This window comes from Stomoxys calcitrans, chromosome 4 (genome assembly GCF_963082655.1).
Source record: "Stomoxys calcitrans chromosome 4, idStoCalc2.1, whole genome shotgun sequence".
Taxonomy (NCBI): Eukaryota; Metazoa; Arthropoda; class Insecta; order Diptera; family Muscidae; genus Stomoxys; species Stomoxys calcitrans.
In genome coordinates, this window is record NC_081555.1 from 116,035,617 (window position 1) to 116,054,091 (window position 18,475).

General features: G+C 35.6%; 1 protein-coding gene across 3 annotated transcripts in view; it reads right to left on the minus strand.

The window, feature by feature from the left end:
* Window positions 1-18,475, minus strand: part of LOC106081960 (uncharacterized) — a 612,487-nt gene that overhangs the window by 538,379 nt on the left and 55,633 nt on the right. For 2 of the 3 annotated variants that reach the window (XR_009398108.1, XM_059367730.1), the window contains exons 1-2: window positions 14,162-14,817; window positions 82-1,009 (exon numbers count right to left, since the gene is read on the minus strand). The gene's annotated coding sequence lies outside the window, so the exon portion shown is untranslated. Of the gene's footprint in view, window positions 1-81; window positions 1,010-14,161; window positions 14,818-18,475 lie in introns of those variants that run through there. The other variant, XM_059367731.1, reaches the window with a different exon arrangement.

The following is an 18,475-nucleotide window of genomic DNA, read 5'->3' on the forward strand; positions in this document are numbered from 1 at the left end:
CATTTTCAATTTAAGTCTGTTTCAGTTTTTTTGGTATTTTTTTTCAAAGTTTTGGCTGACTTTGTTTTCATTTGAACTTACCTTGGTGCCTTGTTTAGTCCATTAGGAGGCTAAGTGAAAGCTTACAGCAGGACGAGAGTTAGCTGGCGAGTAGAACTCTTGTTTCAGTTTAAAAATGTTTCTCTCATGTTAGCAAGTGTCAAAAGCAGCTTTACTTCCTGTAGTAAAGCCAATGACAAAAGCAGGATGATTGTTATTCGTTTCCGATTTTTTGTCTTTTTGTTTATTCTCTCACTTCTATACCGAAGAGTTGTGTTTGTTTGTTTGGCTAAATTGATAGAGTCCCAGGACAATTGATTAATTTGTTTCACAAGCTGCCTTTTAATTAATTAAGAGTCCATTGTGCACAGGATGCAATACAACACAACGTCAAATTGTTAATAACTCAATGGAGAACAATTTCACACTTTACCCAAGAGATATGCACGTTTTTAATACGCTGTTTATGTTGATGCCAAAACATTTGCACATGGAAATGTCCGCACAAATTGATCGAAGGTAATTTTTCACTGTGCCTAAGCTTTTGGTTGCACTGGGAAAATTAATTATCATCAAATTAATTAAGGGTTTTATATTTCGTTGGTTTTTTTTTTGACTCACACTTTGCTTCCTTGTAGGAAATTTATTACAAAGTAACCAATTTTTACACGTTTTTTTTTCTTTAATAGCCAACAGCAATTTATGATGATTGTTTTTGCATACGCTTTCAAGGGAGTTTTTTTTTACAATCACTTTTTTGTTTTTCTTTTTTGTCACTTTTTTGTGTAAATTTTAGCTGGCTTTTAACAGGCGAAACTTTCGTTTGCTTAATGCAATTTATATGAATTTTTTTTTTAGCAAAAAAAGTTAAATTTTTTTGTATAATCTTCCACGGAATTACAATTTCCAACAGCTTTTTTTCATATCCTTGATGTTTTATTTCAATGGCATACTGGTTTGTTTGTTTTATCTGAAATTGAAAGAATAAATAAAAACAAATGTTAAAGGTATTACAAAATATTGGAATTAGTCTCGGTAATCCGATATTTTTGTTTGTAAAACAAGAAAACATAAAATGTGCAAATCTAACCAAAAAAAGTAAAAACGAGTTAAGTTCGCCCTTGCCGAACTTTGAATACCCACCACCATGGATATATTAACCATCCTATTTATACACTACACCACTACTGTGGTACAGGGTATTATAACTTAGTGAATTTGTTTGTAACACCCAAAAGGAAGAGAGATGGAACCATTGACAAGTATACCGATCGACTCAGAATCACTGTCTAATTAGATTTAGCAATGCCCGTCTGTCTGTCTGTCCGTCCGTCTGTCTGTTCGTCTGTCCATGTTTATTTGTGTACAAACTACAAGTCGCAGTTTTATTCCGATCGTCTTCAAATTTGATGGAGGCATGTTTTTCGGCCTAAAGACGAAACCTATTGAAATTGGAAAAAATCGGTTCAGATCTGGATATAGCTCCCATATATATGTTCGTCCGATTTTCAGTAGTAATGCAATCAAATGGTTATTTGTTAACCAGGAAAGATTTTTTTACGACTCTCGACATTACTGGTGAATTTCGTGGAAATCGGTTCAGATTTAGATATAGCTCTCATATATATATTGGGTTGCCCAAAAAGTAATTGCGGATTTTTTAAAAGAAAGTAAATGCATTTTTAATAAAACTTAGAATGAACTTTAATCAAATAAACTTTTTTTACACTTTTTTTCTAAAGCAAGCTAAAAGTAACAGCTGATAACTGACAGAAAAAAGAATGCAATAAAAGAGTCACAAGCTGTGAAAAAATTTGTCAACGCCGACTATATGAAAAATCTGCAATTACTTTTTGGGCAACCCAATATATATCTCCCGATTTTCACTCCTAGAGCCACCGCAAGCATATTTATTGACCAATCTTGCCAAAATATTGTTCAACTCTTTCCTCGCCGACAACCACATTTTAGATATAGCTCACAAATATATAATCGTCCGATTTGCAAAAATATTGCCATAAAATGGTCTTTTGTTAATCGATTTTCTCGAAATTTGGCAGAACGGATTTTTTCTTGACTCTCAATATTACTGGTGAATTTCATGGAAATGGGTTCAGGATTAGGTATAGCTCTCATATATATATATATATATATATATATATATATATATATATATATATATATATATATATAGATATATATATATATATATATATATATATATATATATATATATATATATATATATATATATATATATATATATATATATCTCCCGATTTTAACTTCTAGAGTCATAGCAAGCGCATTTATTGACCCATCTTGCCAAAATTTGGTAAACGCTTTCCTCGACGACTGCCAAAGTATCTGAGGAGTTTGCTCGAAATCGGTTCAGATTTAGGTATAGCTCTCATATATATGTTCGTCCGATTTTAAGAAATATTGCAAAAAGGTCCCATTTGTTAACCGATTCTGTCGAAATTTTGTAGTAAGGATTTTCTTATGACTCAAAGCTCGTTAATTTCATGGAAATCGGCATAGATTTAGATATAGCTGTCATATATGTATGGGTTGCCCAAAAAGTAATTGCGGATTTTTTTAAAAGAAAGTAAATGCATTTTTAATAAAACTTAGAATGAACTTTAATCAAATATATTTGTTTACACTTTTTTTCTAAAGTAAGCTAAAAGTAACAGCTAATAACTGACAGAAGAAAGAATGCAATTATAGAGTCGCAAGCTTTGAAAAAATTTGTCAACGCCGACTATATGAAAAATCCGTAATTACTTTTTGGGCAACCCAATATATCGTCCGATGTTTACCCCAAGAGCCACTGCAAGCGCATTTATTGACCCATTTTGCCAAAATTTATCACAACGCTTTCCTTGACGATTACCACATTATTTGGGAAGTTTGCTCGAAATTGGTTCAGAATTAGATATAGCTCCCATATCTATGTTCGTCAGATTTTGGGTTATTTGCCATAATGTTGTCGTTTGTCAACCGTAGGTTTTACAGTGGTTCAGAATTGGATAAAGGTCCCTCATTGTACTTATAGGGTAGGTGTAGGGTATTCTACAGTCGGCACCGCCCGAATTTGCACTTCCTTACTGGTTTATTATAACTCCACTACCACATCCATAGTTATATCTAAATAGGGGCTATTCTGTATCGTATTTCATTCAGTTCCCGAGAACTCTTATACATGTCACAGTTAATAAATCCGCTTGTAATGGGATTAAGAAATTGGTCCATATGGCAGCTTCTAGCTGTACCCGGGCCGCTTGGCTGCGTCTTTTTTTTACACCAAATGAAATATAACTTTCTTACCAATTACACTTCTTAACAGTCACTAAGTTGCCTATATATTTTGCGTTCATGATTTTATAGAACTTTTAGACTGTTGTGGAAGCTTGTCCCAGGATTGGAGGATTAAAAACGTAAAACCGAAAACAGTCAAAGTTTCCTTTATATATTTGATAACCAGGCCCGCTCCGCCACGCCTTCTTTAACTCTCTAATATCTTTTTAGTGTGGGTACACATCGCTCTGAATGCGGATATCGAATTCATGCCATTGTAGCCTATGACGCTTAAAGCGTTCGAATCCTGGCGAGAACATCGGATAAAGCGGTTTTTATCCCCTCTACATGTTGGCGACATTTGCTAGGTACAATGCCATGCATGGTAATTTAAAAAATTTTCCCCAAAGAGGTGTCGTATTGCGGGACGCCGTTCGGACTCAGCTATAAAAGAAGGTCCCTTATCATTGAGTTTAAACTTGAATCGGAAAGCACTCATTGATGTGAGAGAATTTGCCCCTTCACGATTGCTGGTGGTAATATTCTTCCTTAGGGTAATGTTCTCATTAGGGGAGGGATGGCACCTCAGACATTTCGACTCAAATATGGATATCAAATTCGTGCTGCACTTTCAAATCTCTTTAATTTGAGCGTCATATTGCCATGGCCGATAAATTTACCGTTTGTAGGGTGTTTTGGAGTTGAGGCGGCCACCGGCACTTTTCACTGAAAATAGATATCAACTTCGTTCTTAATTGCCAAACGGAATTGAAGTTCAGTTTAGGGGGTGCTTTAGGGCGTACCCCAAAACACTTGGCTCCAAAATTGGATATCAAATTCGTTTTCTACTCTCAAATACCTTTAATTTGAGTCCCATATTGTTATAATGGGTCAAATAACCCATTTGATATATCTTTAGGAGAAAAAGCGCCACCTAGACTTGAACGCAAATTTTAATGTCATATACGTAATCTACTCTTTAATACCGTTCATTTGAGTCCTATTTAGCCATGGTCGGCTAATATGCCCATTTGGGGGTATTTGGAGCTGGGCGACCTCCCATTACTTGGACCTAATGTTTTATGCCATATTTGTAATCTACCGTCTAATACTTTTCATTTGAGTCCCATATTGACATGAACTTCGAATATATCTGTTTAGAGAAGTTTTGGGGTTGGGGGGCCGCTGGGTACTTAAACCCAAATTTTAATACCCTATTCGTTTTCTGCTCTTCAACACCTTTCATTTAATACCCTTATGGTGCCCATCGGACCACTTTCCGATATGGGTAAGGGGGAGGGCCCGCCTCCACCCGATATCAAAAAATTATATAGCCTATGTTTCCTTCCAGACAAACGTAAACAATCTATGAAAATTTTAAGAAAATCAGTTCAGCCAAGTATCATATAGTCATATTGAGTCTAATGGCGTTTTTGAGGGGTGGCGTGACCCCCAATACTTCGAAATCTACCCTCGAATACCTTTCAAATGAACGTCCAATATGTATGTTTGGGAAAGTTTTGGGATAGGGGCGGTCCGATGGGTACTTAGATTCAAATTTTAATACCATATTCGTATAAAATAGTGATTAGTGTTAGGCCTACCAACATCTGACCCAAATATGGTTCAGAGCGGACTATATTTAGATATAGCTGCTCTATTGACCAATCTCCCGATAAAGAGTATGAAGCCTGTAAAAGCCCTATTTATTACCCGATTTCGCTGAAATTTGAAACAGTGGGTAGTTTTAAGTCTCCCAACATCCGCCCCGAATATGGTTTGGATCGGACTATATTTAGATATAGCTGCCATATAGACCGATCTCCCGATAAAGGGTCTGAAGCCTATAAAAGCTTTATTTATAACCCGATTTTGTAGAAATTTGAACGCAAAATTCAACAGTGACTTATATTTATAAGACCATTCAATGTCCGTGCCGAATTTGGGTACATAAGTTATCCAATTTTCATAAGATTGTGACGAAAGGGGGTTTACATATATACCCGAGGTGGTGGGTATCCAAAGTTAGGCCTGGCCGAACTTAACGCCTTTTTACTTGTTTTTATGGATCGTAACGCAAATTGTGTTCTCTCTTTTTCAAAAAAAAATACCACTTCTTTCAATGGAACTAGAAAGAATTATTTTGGATTTAATTTCTAACAAATTCATACTCTTTTAAAGCTTTTTAATGTCAAACGACTATTTTCTCTTTTTTCCACAACATTATTTGCAAAAGGTAGATGTCAAGCTTCTTACCATAAGCATTTTGTCAATACTTTTACTTATAATTTTAATTAAAAATGTTCTGAGAAAGATTAAATTTTATGTAGCTAAACTACAAAAAATTTAAAAATGAAGTATATGAAGAATACAAGTATACCACCCACACTTACCTATGAATAATAAGTTGCAAAACAACATTTGCCTTAACCAATCATTAAACTGCAGACTTATTGGGAAAATCAGGGTGAGAAGAGAAGGCATAGAAAATGAACTGCTAAATATAGCCTTATTACCAACAACCCTAAGTGTGGTCAATAAAACTTGTTTGTTTTTTTCTTTTTTTCTTTTTGAGTTTGTTTGTTTACAAAGAACTCTGGGTAAGCGTACGTTTAAGGATATAACACCTAAGGACATTCGCATGTAAAATAAAATAAGCCAGGAAGTTCAGCAAAAAATTGGAAACCAATGTATAGTTCAAATAAGCCACACGTATTCAAATCCTGCACAACAGGTGGACCTATGTTGTAAATAGGTTTGCAAACCATGAAAAGTTAGTTTGTGGCTTTACAAATATCACCATTGTATTTGGTATTCAAAAAATATCAAAAAGCAAGTTGAAATGTATTCAGTTCGAAAGTGCCGAATTTTGGATACCCACCAACATGGATAAATATTGGGTTGCTCAAAAAGTAATTGCGGATTTTTCATATAGTCGGCGTTGACAAATTTTTTCAACGGCTTGTGACTCTGTAATTGCATTCTTTCTTCTGTCAGTTATCAGCTGTTACTTTTAGCTTGCTTTAGAAAAAAAATGCGCGAAATTTTGTTTACATTTGTTTGTTTGGCGTCAATTTTAATATGGAGCCCACAAAGGAGCATTTTCGTCATATTTTACTTTATTATTTCCGTAAAGGAAAAAACGCGGAGCAGGTTGCTAAAAAGTTACGAGATGTGTATGGTGATAAAGCCCTAAAAGGAAGACAGTGTCAAAATTGGTTTCGCAAATTCCGTTCTAGAGATTTTTCACTTAAAGATGAGCCACGTTCAGGTCGGCCAAATGAAGTTGATGACGACCAAATCAAAGCATTAATCGAATTGGATCGTCATGTAACTGAGCGTGAGATAGGAGAGAAGTTAAATATACCAAAATCAACCGTTCATTATCACATAAAAAGTCTTGGACTGGTGAAAAAGCTTGATATTTGGGTACCACCTGTATTGAAAGAAATTCATTTAACAAACCGAATCAACGCTTGTGATATGCACCTTAAACGCAAGGAATTCGATCCGTTTTTAAAACGAATCATAACTGGAGATGAAAAATGGATTGTTTGCAACGTTAGTCGAAAACGATCATGGTCCAAGCATGGTGAACTAGCTCAAACCACTTCAAAGGCTAATATCCACCAAAAGAAGGTTATGCTGTCTGTTTGGTGGGATTGGAAGGGTGTGGTATATTTTGAGCTGCTTCGAAGGAACCAAACGATTAATTCGAATGTTTACTCTCAACAATTGGACAAATTGAATACAGCCATTAAGGAGAAGCGACCAGAATTGATCAATCGTAAAGGTGTCATATTCCACCAGGACAACGCTAGACCGCACACATCTTTGGTCACTCGCCAAAAACTGAGTGAGCTTGGCTGGGAACTTTTGATGCATCCACCATATAGCTCTGACCTTGCACCATCAGACTACCATTTATTTCGATCTTTGCAGAACTCCTTAAATGGTAAAACTTTCGGCAATGATGAGGATATAAAATCGCACTTGGTTCAGTTTTTTGCAAATAAAGGCCAGAAGTTCTATGAGCGTGGAATACTAAATTTGCCAGAAAGATGACAAAAGGTTATCGAACAAAATGGCAATTATATATTTGATTAAAGTTCATTCTAATTTTTTTTAAAAATGCATTTACTTTAAATCCCCAATTACTTTTTGGGCAACCTAGCAGCTACTATATTCAAATATAGACCAATCGGGCCCGTATTGAACATGGACATTATGGGACCTAACACGACTCATCGTCGAAAATTGTAACGAAATCGTATAATAAATGGGACTTTGCTGAGCCTTAAGTCTTAAATCGGCGGATGGGTCTATATAGGGTCTATATCAAGATATAGTCCGATATAGCACATCTTTGAACTTAACCTGCCTATGGAAAGAAACAGTCGAAAGTTTCAGCTCAATAACTTAATTTTTAAAGACTATGGCGTGATTGCAACAGACAGAAGGACAGACAGGGGGACAGAGGGATATGGCTAGATCGTCTTAGATCTTTACAACGATAGTGATTATTTAGACTTATGTGTCGGAAATGGATATTTTCATGTGGTGCAAATGGAATGACAAAATGTAATGGGTATAAAAAATTACAAAATTCAATTTATATCCATACTAGTATCCTGGTGGTCCGCTTCGCTACCCCAGTTTTTGACTAGTGTAGGACTTCCAAAAACCTGATAATCACTCCGTATATAAGATTATGAAATTTTATAATAATTGCGTATAAAATTTCAGAAATCTGTCCCATACTGTAAAGAAAATACCAAATAGTACCATGAATAGCCCAATATTTACTGTTAAGGTGTAACCGTATCCTAATCCTCAATTCGTAAAGAATGTACCATTTTGTACGTTGTAATACCTAAATGTACGATTTTGAATAATGTTCTGATGGCCCAAGTTTTATAGTCAAGGTGTACTTGTATCCCAATTATGAGAGCTTTAGCTCACTCCGTTAAGAAAGTACCATTTCGTAAGTTCGAGTACCTAAATATACGAACAAAAAATATTTAAATTTATTCTTTCAAGATACCAGATACCACAATTAGTACGTTTTCTTCCACCTGTCGTATTTTTGTCAAGACTGTGATAATGTTTGCCACAATGTTTATTTTTAGCAATCCCCGTTCGCTGTAGGCAAAGAAAATCTATTTTACACTTTTTTGGTACCAAACTGCGCAAATTTTGAATGGATCATTTGGTCTCCCATTGTATATTTCTTTCTTGTACCTACATGCCAAATTTTAGACCTCTTGCACCATCTGTAAAGAAAATACCAAATGGTACCAAAATGTACGAGTTGTGAGCAGTGTTGCCATGTAAGAAAATTATTTCCTATTTATTTTGGGAAAAATCCTACTAAAACCGACCAAAACCTACCAAACTTTCTTCAGGCCAAAAATTAGGTGTATGTTTTTATACCCACCAAGGGGTGGCCAATTTTCCATTCCATTTAAAACACATTTTCTAACCTACAATGCATAGAAACTAAATCTGGAGTTCACAAACACTCTTATTATTGCCCGATTTTAATGAACAACAGTGCCGAGTTTGGGTAAGCGATCTCTTGATGTAAGGGTTTAAGCCCAGAAATTTGCTTTTACTAAACGCTGTTACATTGAGTTGCATGGTACCTCAACATTTGTATGGTCCAGTTTTGGCCATATTTGTTTCATCTACCACATAGTCCTGTTTTGCGATTGAAGGCATTGAACGCACAAACGCCGTATTTCTTAACCAGAAATTACGAAATATGAAAGAGATCCCTTAACACTCGTACCAGTTACAGTCAATATCAGAACTTACGGTATTTTTCCTGAAATTTAAAACAGTGAGCCCGCTTGTAATAGTATTTGGTCCTTCAACATTCATGGTTATATTCTGCACTATTAACGAATTTACGGAAACGTTAGCAAGTAAAGTAATTTTGAGTTATCCCCAGCTTTTTTTTTTTTCAGTATTTAGCTTGGCTTTAATATATTGGGAAAACCTACCAAAATTTTAGGTCAGCCTACTAACCTTCCAAGAGAATAAAAACCTACCAATTTTGGTAGGACCTGCCAAAAACGGCAACACCAATTCTGAGTCGATTATTTAGTCACCCATCATTTATTTCTTAGTTGTACAAAATTTGCAAATTTTGGCCATGAACATTCCACAAAAGAACAGGAAACTTCTCACCTATCAATGAGTGCAGTCCGATTCAAGTTTAAGCTCAATGATGAGGTGCCTCCTTTTTATAGCCGAGTCCGAACGGCGTGTTGCAATGCGGCACCTCTTTGAAGAGAAGTTTTATATGGCATACATAGTACCTCACAAATGTTGCCAGCATTAGGAAGGGAAAGCCACTGCTGAACATTTCTTCTAATGGTCGCGCCAGGATTCGTACCCAGACGTTCAGCATCATAGGCGGACATGCTAACCTCTGCGCTACCTTAGTTGTACCTATATGCCAAATTTCAGACCTCCAGCTCCATATGTAAGGAAAGTACCAATTGGTACCATTATTGGTGCCTAAATGTACGGATTGCAAAAATATCTTAGCCACCCATCATATATTTCTTAGTTGTACATACATGCCAAATTTCAGACCTCTAAGTCCATCTGTAAAGAATGGTACCAATTTTGGTACCAAATGTGCGAATAGTGAATAAACCATTTTGCCACCCATCATATATTTCTTAGTTGTACCTACATACCAAGCCTCAGACCTCAATCTCCATCTGAACAGAAAGTACAAAATGGTAACAATTTTAGTACTAAAATTTACGCACTTTGATTTCAGGCCTTTAGTTCAATCTGCACAGAAAGTACCAAATGGTACCGATATTGGTACCTAAGTGAACGTATTGTAAAAAGATCATAGTCACCCATGATATTTTTCCTAGTTGCACCTACATGCTAAATTGCAGACCTCTAGCTCCATCAGTAAAGAAAGTAACAAATGCGGTACTACGCGTACGTTTTCCCTCGTTACCATTGCTATTTTTTCATTTTTTCCACCCTCTTCCTTTTGCACCAGATGTCTTTTAAGACAAATTTCAAAATTCTACCTCTATCCATCCACCCTGTACAAAGTTTACCTTTTCGTATTGGTATTTTATTATGATAAAACCCATACGACAATGTCTTATATAAAGCATGGGTTGGTAAATACAATGAGTTCAACAAGTTTTCATTTAAATAGAACAATAATTGGTAAAAAATATTGAACAATATAAGCAAAGTTACTGATAAAATATATAAATAAAAAAAGGTAAAAAAATTAAAAAAGCAGAAAAAGAAACTTAAAAGAAAATTTAACAATTTAATCAAAGCTACTGAAAAAATAATAAATAAATAATAAAAAGTTATAAAAAAGACAAAACCAATAATTAATAAAAATGATTGTAATTCGAAGATTTACTGTCGTTCATTACTTATAATTTGAAACTATTGGGAAGATTAGAGACGTTAAGCTTTTACAAAAAACTGTTGTTCAGATACACGATATTGATGACGTATTTGTATTACTTGTTTACCTCTTGTAGAGTTGGCAAAACGCAATACAGAAGCCAGATATGACGCTTCATTGGTATAAATAATCTTGTGGATCTTATCTTATCGAGATTATCTTAAGGAACGAGTTAAATGAGACACCAAATAAAGGGTGATTTTTTTGAGGTTAGGATTTTCATGCATTAGTATTTGACAGATCACGTGGGATTTCAGACATGGTGTCAAAGAGAAAGATGCTCAGTATGCTTTGACATTTCATCATGAATAGATATACTAACGAGCAACGCTTGCAAATCATTGAATTTTATTACCAAAATCAGTGTTCGGTTCGAAATGTGTTCATTCACCGTAACGTTGCGTCCAACAGCATCTTTGAAAAAATACGGTCCAATGATTCCACCAGCGTACAAACCACACCAAACATTTTTCGGGATGCATGGGCAGTTCTTGAACGGCTTCTGGTTGCTCTTCACTCCAAATGCGGCAATTTTGCTTATTTACGTAGCCATTCAACCAGAAATGAGCCTCATCGCTGAACAAAATTTGTCAAAATTTGAACACATTTCGAACCGAACACTGATTTTGGTAATAAAATTCAATGATTTGCAAGCGTTGCTCGTTAGTAAGTCTATTCATGATGAAATGTCAAAGCATACTGAGCATCTTTCTCTTTGACACCATGTCTGAAATCCCACGTGATCTGTCAAATACTAATGCATGAAAATCCTAACCTCAAAAAAATCACCCTTTACTTGTCTGGCAGATACCCGATCTCTTCTGCGAAAACCAAAAATGTATCTAACGTGCAATCCATTCCTATGAGTTACATCACCACCGTAAAAAACCTCGCAAGAGTATAATAGTTTCGGCAGAATAAATGTTCTAGCCAAAAATATTCTTATTTACCAAGGGGGGTACTGTCGACTCATATATAAGTTTCGTAAAACGCCGTAGATCCTGCCCACTGTCGTACTGACATGATTCTTCTTCAATTAAAGTCTATCATCAAACTCCAACCCAAGGTTTCTTGCAGATGAAACAATCTAACTTAGGGCTCCAGCAATTGCCACATCAAGACTGGGCGGCATTGTCACCCGATTCCTAGCAATCACAAGGCACTTTGACTTTGTTGGATTTACCCATGTGTTTTTCCTATCCAAATCACTATTAAGGCGAAGTACGCCATCGATCAGCTTCTCCGGTAAAGAGATCATATACAGATGTACGTCGTCGGCATACATATGAATACCACAGTTCTGCAACTGTCCAGGACAGTCATTGCTATATAAGGAAAAAAGAAGTGAACCCAATACAGACCCCTATGGAACACCTCTTGAGACTGGAAGATAACTAGAACACCAGCTATCAACACATACCGATTGGCTTCTATTCGAAAGATAGGAAAATATAAGATCCGTTATTCTTTCAAAAAATTTAAATAAATGTTTCAGTTTAGGGCAAAGTATATTGGGATCAACGGAATGATCTAAATGAACAAGAAAAGTTACTTTAACGCAGTCAATATCACTCCTTACATCTTCAACTACTTTCAAAAGTGCGGTAGTGCAACTGTGCTTTGGGCGGAAACCAGATTGAAAATCTGTTAGCAGCGAATTATTCGCAATATATCCTGATATTTTCCGGTAGACTAAAATCTCAAATATCTTGGAAATGTATGGAAGTATTGCTATTGGCCTAAACTCCTGGTTATTGGGACTATACTTGCCCGTTTCCAAGACTGTGTAGCAAGTACCTCCTTAAAATAATATTGTTAAAAAATTGGCACATATACGAAAGAACAAAGGGTAGAATTATCCTTAAAAATCTCGCGTCAATGCCATCAAAACCAATTCCATTAGACTTTATCGATTCTACAGCACTAACGATATCGCTTTGTTAAAAACGCTCAAGATCAAAACAAAGATCTGGTGAGGTGTTGTTATTCCTATGATCTACGTTACTAAAGTCACTGTCTTAGAAAACTACGTTTGGCTCAGGAAAAGATATATTCAAGAAACTCCTATTAATCTCATCCAAATTAACATGACTTCCAATTGGTGCATTATCACTTCCTATTCCAATTGACTTAATGTGTCTCCAAGTATCTTTCGTGTTCAATGCCTCTTGAAATTTACGACTTAAATAAGCTTATTTTCTTCATCTTTATACAAGAAGTGGTCTGATTCCTTGCACACTTGTAATCATTAAGGAATTCAGGTGTTCTAAAACGCTCCCATCGAGAATACGCACAATCTCTATGAGGTATCAATACTTTAATATCATTATCAAATCACTGATTCACATTCGTTAAAACAGTTCGGGTCTTCATCGGAACACATTTGTCGAAAATCAGACTCACATTACGTTGAAGAAACGCAATCTGTTCGTCCACGCAAGACAAGTTATAAAGCTCCTACCACTTTTACAAAGTAGTGAGTTATAATCAATGTTTCTATAGTCTCTGTACGTATTTGATATATTTGTACATTAAATTGGAACGCCATAAGTCAAGAAACATAAATCATGTTTTGAATATAGGGGTGCCGACAATTGATCATACAACTTCACATAAGTCTTGGAACTTACGAAGAACAAGTCAAAAAGAGTCTCTGTTGTGGTTGTATAGTGTGTGGAAATATTGGAATTAACAACATGTAACCCTATTGTTTGCATGCTCCCCGTCAAATGTTTCTCTTCAACTGCATTATTGTAAAAGTCACCAGCGACTATAACATCATTATAATGACAGTTTATATCCTCAAATCTCTTCACAAAATCATCACATTTCACTCTCTTATTAAGACGGTATATAACCCCAACCAGAACTTTTCTACGCAGGCAGTGCATTTCGGCAAAAATATATTCAACATTGTCTGTTGAATCAGACGAAGCAATGAGTCTGAAATCTATGTCATGTCTTATGTAGATAGCAACTCCACCAGCAGTCCCGATCGGATCTTAAAAACCTGTAACCATTTACCAGTCTATTCCCATAATGTGGTTGAAACCATGTCTCAGAGACCGCAATAACGTACCGTTTTGGTACTTTTTTAGTACCTAAATGTACAAATTTCCAAAAACTCTTATAGTAATCCAATTAAGGTTGCCACAGTGTACCAAGTTCCAAAATTCAACATTTCAAGATTCTAGCTTTAGCCGTTTGGGCTGGGCGATGATCAGTCAGTCAGTAGTTGCGTGACTGACTTTTTTATATATAGATTTAAGGATAAAAGAATCCTATGTTTTGAAACCCCAAATGAAGTTTGGGAAAAAAAATGTCCATTAAACAATACCAATTATGGATTTATCATACCTTTCGTTTCTTTTCTTTCAAATCCAATTAGGCTGTGTATCTTTCCACTTAAATAAGTTTCAAAATTGTCAACTTAACACAAAATGCCACCATCAACACCCAAACCACAATTAGTTATTGTAAATTTTAGCACAAAACAATAAAAAGTTTTTTAATTGCGGTTTTCTATAATGAAAACAAAGACACACACTTTTTCACTGCACTACCACAAAGTCCATAATTTTGTTTAAAAACTTCAAAATCCAATTAGTTTTTATTAAACTTTTCTATTTTATTTGGATTAAAGGATTTGTTAAAGTAATTTCTTTTTTTAATTACACTGCTAACATCATTTGCATTTAATTAATATCCCTCATTATCCTTGGATGTTGTTGTTGCCTTTTTTTATTTTATTTTTACTTTTGTTTTTTTTTTTGTCAAGCACTTTTCTTTTTGGTGGTTGGGTTTGAAAATATTCACAAAAATCCAACTGTTGCTTGTGTGTCACAGCTTTCAGCACTTGTTTGCTGTTTTTCTTTTCTATTCTTTTTGTGCGTTGCTTGTCTTGGATGGCTCTGCAAATATATGGTCCAACAACAGCTTGTTGCTGCTCCACTTTTGCTGGCTTTTAGTGAAGGCCTTTGACAATTCACCCAGTGGTAGTCCCGAAAAAACGTTGTTCAATGTTCAAAGGATCTCTGTAGACTAAATGTATTTTCCAGATGTATCCTGTTAATATAGGAAACAAAATAATTGCGTGTGCATGTGCGAATGAGATGGTGTTGGTGCATGTGTCTGTGCGTGTGTGTGTCAGTGCGTCTATCTGTATATGTGAGTGCTGATGTTGATTTTCAAATGTTTCGCAAGGATACAAAAATTTCGTTTTCAACATAAAAATTATGTCTATGTGTTTGTGTCTATACGCACACACACGCTTGCATTTACAGGTTTGTGTAAGGGTATGCACGTAAAACAAAAACAACATCCTTAAAAACATAGATACAGATAGAGAAGCAACAGTGTTAAAAATTTATCCCAAAATAAATTGAAATTTCCCTGAGCTCCAAACGCACAGCGAGATGGAAAAATGTTCCCCTCAAGATGGAGCAAGAGAAGAAGGATTTTTTTGTTAGCTTAAACATGAATCCGAATGAAAAAGCTTAAGCTTAGAAAAGTTTTTGAAAGTTTACCATAGACAAAGGCAAGGTTATAGACTTTGAAACTGAAAATGAAAATGTTCATAAAATAACTGAAAAGTTCTCCGTTCCATGTCGCCCGGGTTCCTGGCGCACTCACATATAAACTACTGAGAACTAGACATTTCTGCCATCTGTAAGAGCTTTTTTCAAATTATTGTTGTTAGTCTATAAATTTCCTTTGTCGATGAATTTCATAACAATAAGTTGAAAAAAGCTCTTACAGATGGCAGGAATGTCAAATTCTCAGCTGCTTATACTTGAGTGAGCAAGGAACACGAGCTATATGGAACGGAGAACTTTTTTAGTTATTTTATTAACATTTTGAGTTTCAAGGTATATACATAGAACCCGGGCGACATGGAGCAAAGAACTTTTGAATTATTTTATTAACATTTTGAGTTTCAAAGTCTATACCTTTCCTTGCAACATATCGTAATATATATCGTCGTGAAAATCTATGACGATCTAGCCATGTCCGTTCGCCTGTCTGTTGAAATCATGCTACAGTCTTTAAAAATAGAAGTATTGGGATGAAACTTTGCACAGATTCTTTTTTTGTCCACAGGCAGGTTAAGTTCGAGGATGAGCTATATCAGACTATATCTTTATATAACCCTCATATAGACAAATCAGCCGATTTAAGGTCTTAGGCCCATAAAAGCCATTTATTATCCGTTTTCGCTGAAATTTGACATCTTTCTGCAGTTTGGCCAAGATAGGTCCAGCTTTGGATATAGCTGCCATAAAGACCGATCTCTCGATTCAAGGTCTTGGGCACATAAAAGGCGCATTTATTGTTCGATTTTGCCAAAATTTGGGACAGTGGGTTGTGTAAGGCCCTTCGACATCCTTCTTCAATTTGGCCAGATCAGTTTAGATTTGGATATGGCTGCCATATAGACCGAACTTTTGGTTTAAGGTTTTGAGCCCATTTGGGACAGTGAGTTATGTTAGGGCTTTCGACATCCTTCTTCTATTTAGCCCAGATCGGTCCAGATTTGAATAGAGCTGCCCCAAAAAGCGCATTTACAATCCGATTTCGCTAAAATTTGAAACAGTGACTTTCGTTAGGCTTTTCGACATGCTTCAGATCGGTCTATATTTGGATATAGCTACCAAAAAGACCAATATCTTGTTCTACAAAATTAAGCAATGACTTGTACTAATTATACCACTCAATGTCCGTGCCGAATTTGGTCCAAATCCGATCATATTTCCATATAGCTGCTGTGGTGGCATATATTGGGTTGCCCAAAAAGTAATTGCGGATTTTTTAAAAGAAAGTAAATGCACTTTTAATAAAACTTAGAATAAATTTTAATCAACTTTACACTTTTTTTCTAAAGCAAACTTAAAGCAACAGCTGATAACTGACAGAAGAAAGAATGCAATTACAGTGTCACAAGCTGTGAAAAATTTGTCAACGTCGACTATATGAAAAATCCGCAATTACTTTTTGGGCAACCCAATATTATGCATTTTCACCGGATTATGGCGAAAAGTGTTTTACATATATACCGGAGGTGGTAGGTATCCAAAGTTTGGCACTTGTTTCCAATGGCCTAGTACCTCACCAATGTCGCCAGCATCAGGCCTGAAAGACCACAGTTGAAAATTTTTTCTGATGTTCTCGCCAGGATACGAATGCAGGCTTTCGGCGTCAAAAGAGGACATGCTAACTTCTGCGCTATGATGGCCTTCAAATTGCAATGCTATTGAAGCTATAGCAGATTATGAACCGATTCCGGCCATCATTGGCTTGGATGTTGGAGACTATAGTAGATGCCATCGTGAAAAATTTCAGCCAAGTCGGATAAGAATTACGCCCCTACAGACTTAAGAAATATAATCGGGAGATGGGTTTATACAGGAGCTACTTGAGGTTATAGACCGATTTAGACCATACTTGTCACGCATGTAAGAAGTCATAGAAAAAGTCGCTAAATCGTATAAAATTACGCTCTTTAGAGCCTCAAGAATCAAGAGATAAGTTTATATGGGAGCTTTATCAGGTTATGGACCGGTTGAGACCGTATTTGGCACTTATGTTGGAAGTTATAGAAATCACTATGCCAAATTTCAGCGAAATCGGATAAAAATTTCGTCCTTTAGAGGCTCATTAAGCAAAATCGATAGATTGGATTATATGGAGCTATATCAGGTTATGTACCAAATCAGACCAGATGACACATATGTTAAAGGTCATCGAAAAGTCATTGTGCCAAATTTCAGCCGAATTTCAGCCAAATTGGATAAGAATTACGCCCTCTAGAGGCTCAAGAAGTAAAATTCGGAGATCGGTTTACAAAAATTGGGATCTAGTCCCAGAGAGAGTAGAATACGAAACTTAAATAAGAAAATCAGTCGATTCCTGAGGCGTTGCCCCACCCCAAAATTAAACCATTTGGACATGTATACAGGATTCTAATGAAAGATATTTGAGGATTAAATTCCTGTATAAATTACTTTTAAATTTGGCCCATTTCAAAAGGGGGCCGAAAAAACTTAAATTTAGAAGAAGCACACTCGGCTAGTTACGATTCTAAAAAAAATGGATGAAGAATAGCATATATGGACTAATTAAATCCATAAACTTATCTATGTAAGGGCTCACTGATGCAAAATTAAACTTAAAATAACCATGTTTAGGATAATCGCTTGAAAAACTTAGCCAATATTAACTAAAGACACCTATTGACCACATACGTAATTAAAATATGATTGGAAAATGGGACCAATTTTCGCTAAGGACATCTGACATGAAAAAATCCCAATTGAAATCCAACATCTTTATGTTTTGTATGTCTATGGTAGACTTCGCAAAGTGTGTTCCAAAAAGCTTTAACAGGTGGAGATAAGTCGCTTATATGGACGTTTCAAAATTCATTTGAAGTTACATTTGTTGTATTTTCACCACCATTTGGCATTAGAACTTGTAACGGTTAAATCTATTGAAACTTATTGTGAATACAACGAAAAAATTACTATTTTAATAGCAATGCCACAAAAGCAACAAAAAAGAAACTAATAAACCGATTAACATGTTATCTTTGCAAAAAAGGAAATCTTAAGAAAATGTCCTTGCTCCAACAACGCAATCGAGTACCGTTTTCTAAATGGTTAGGCTAGGGTGAGA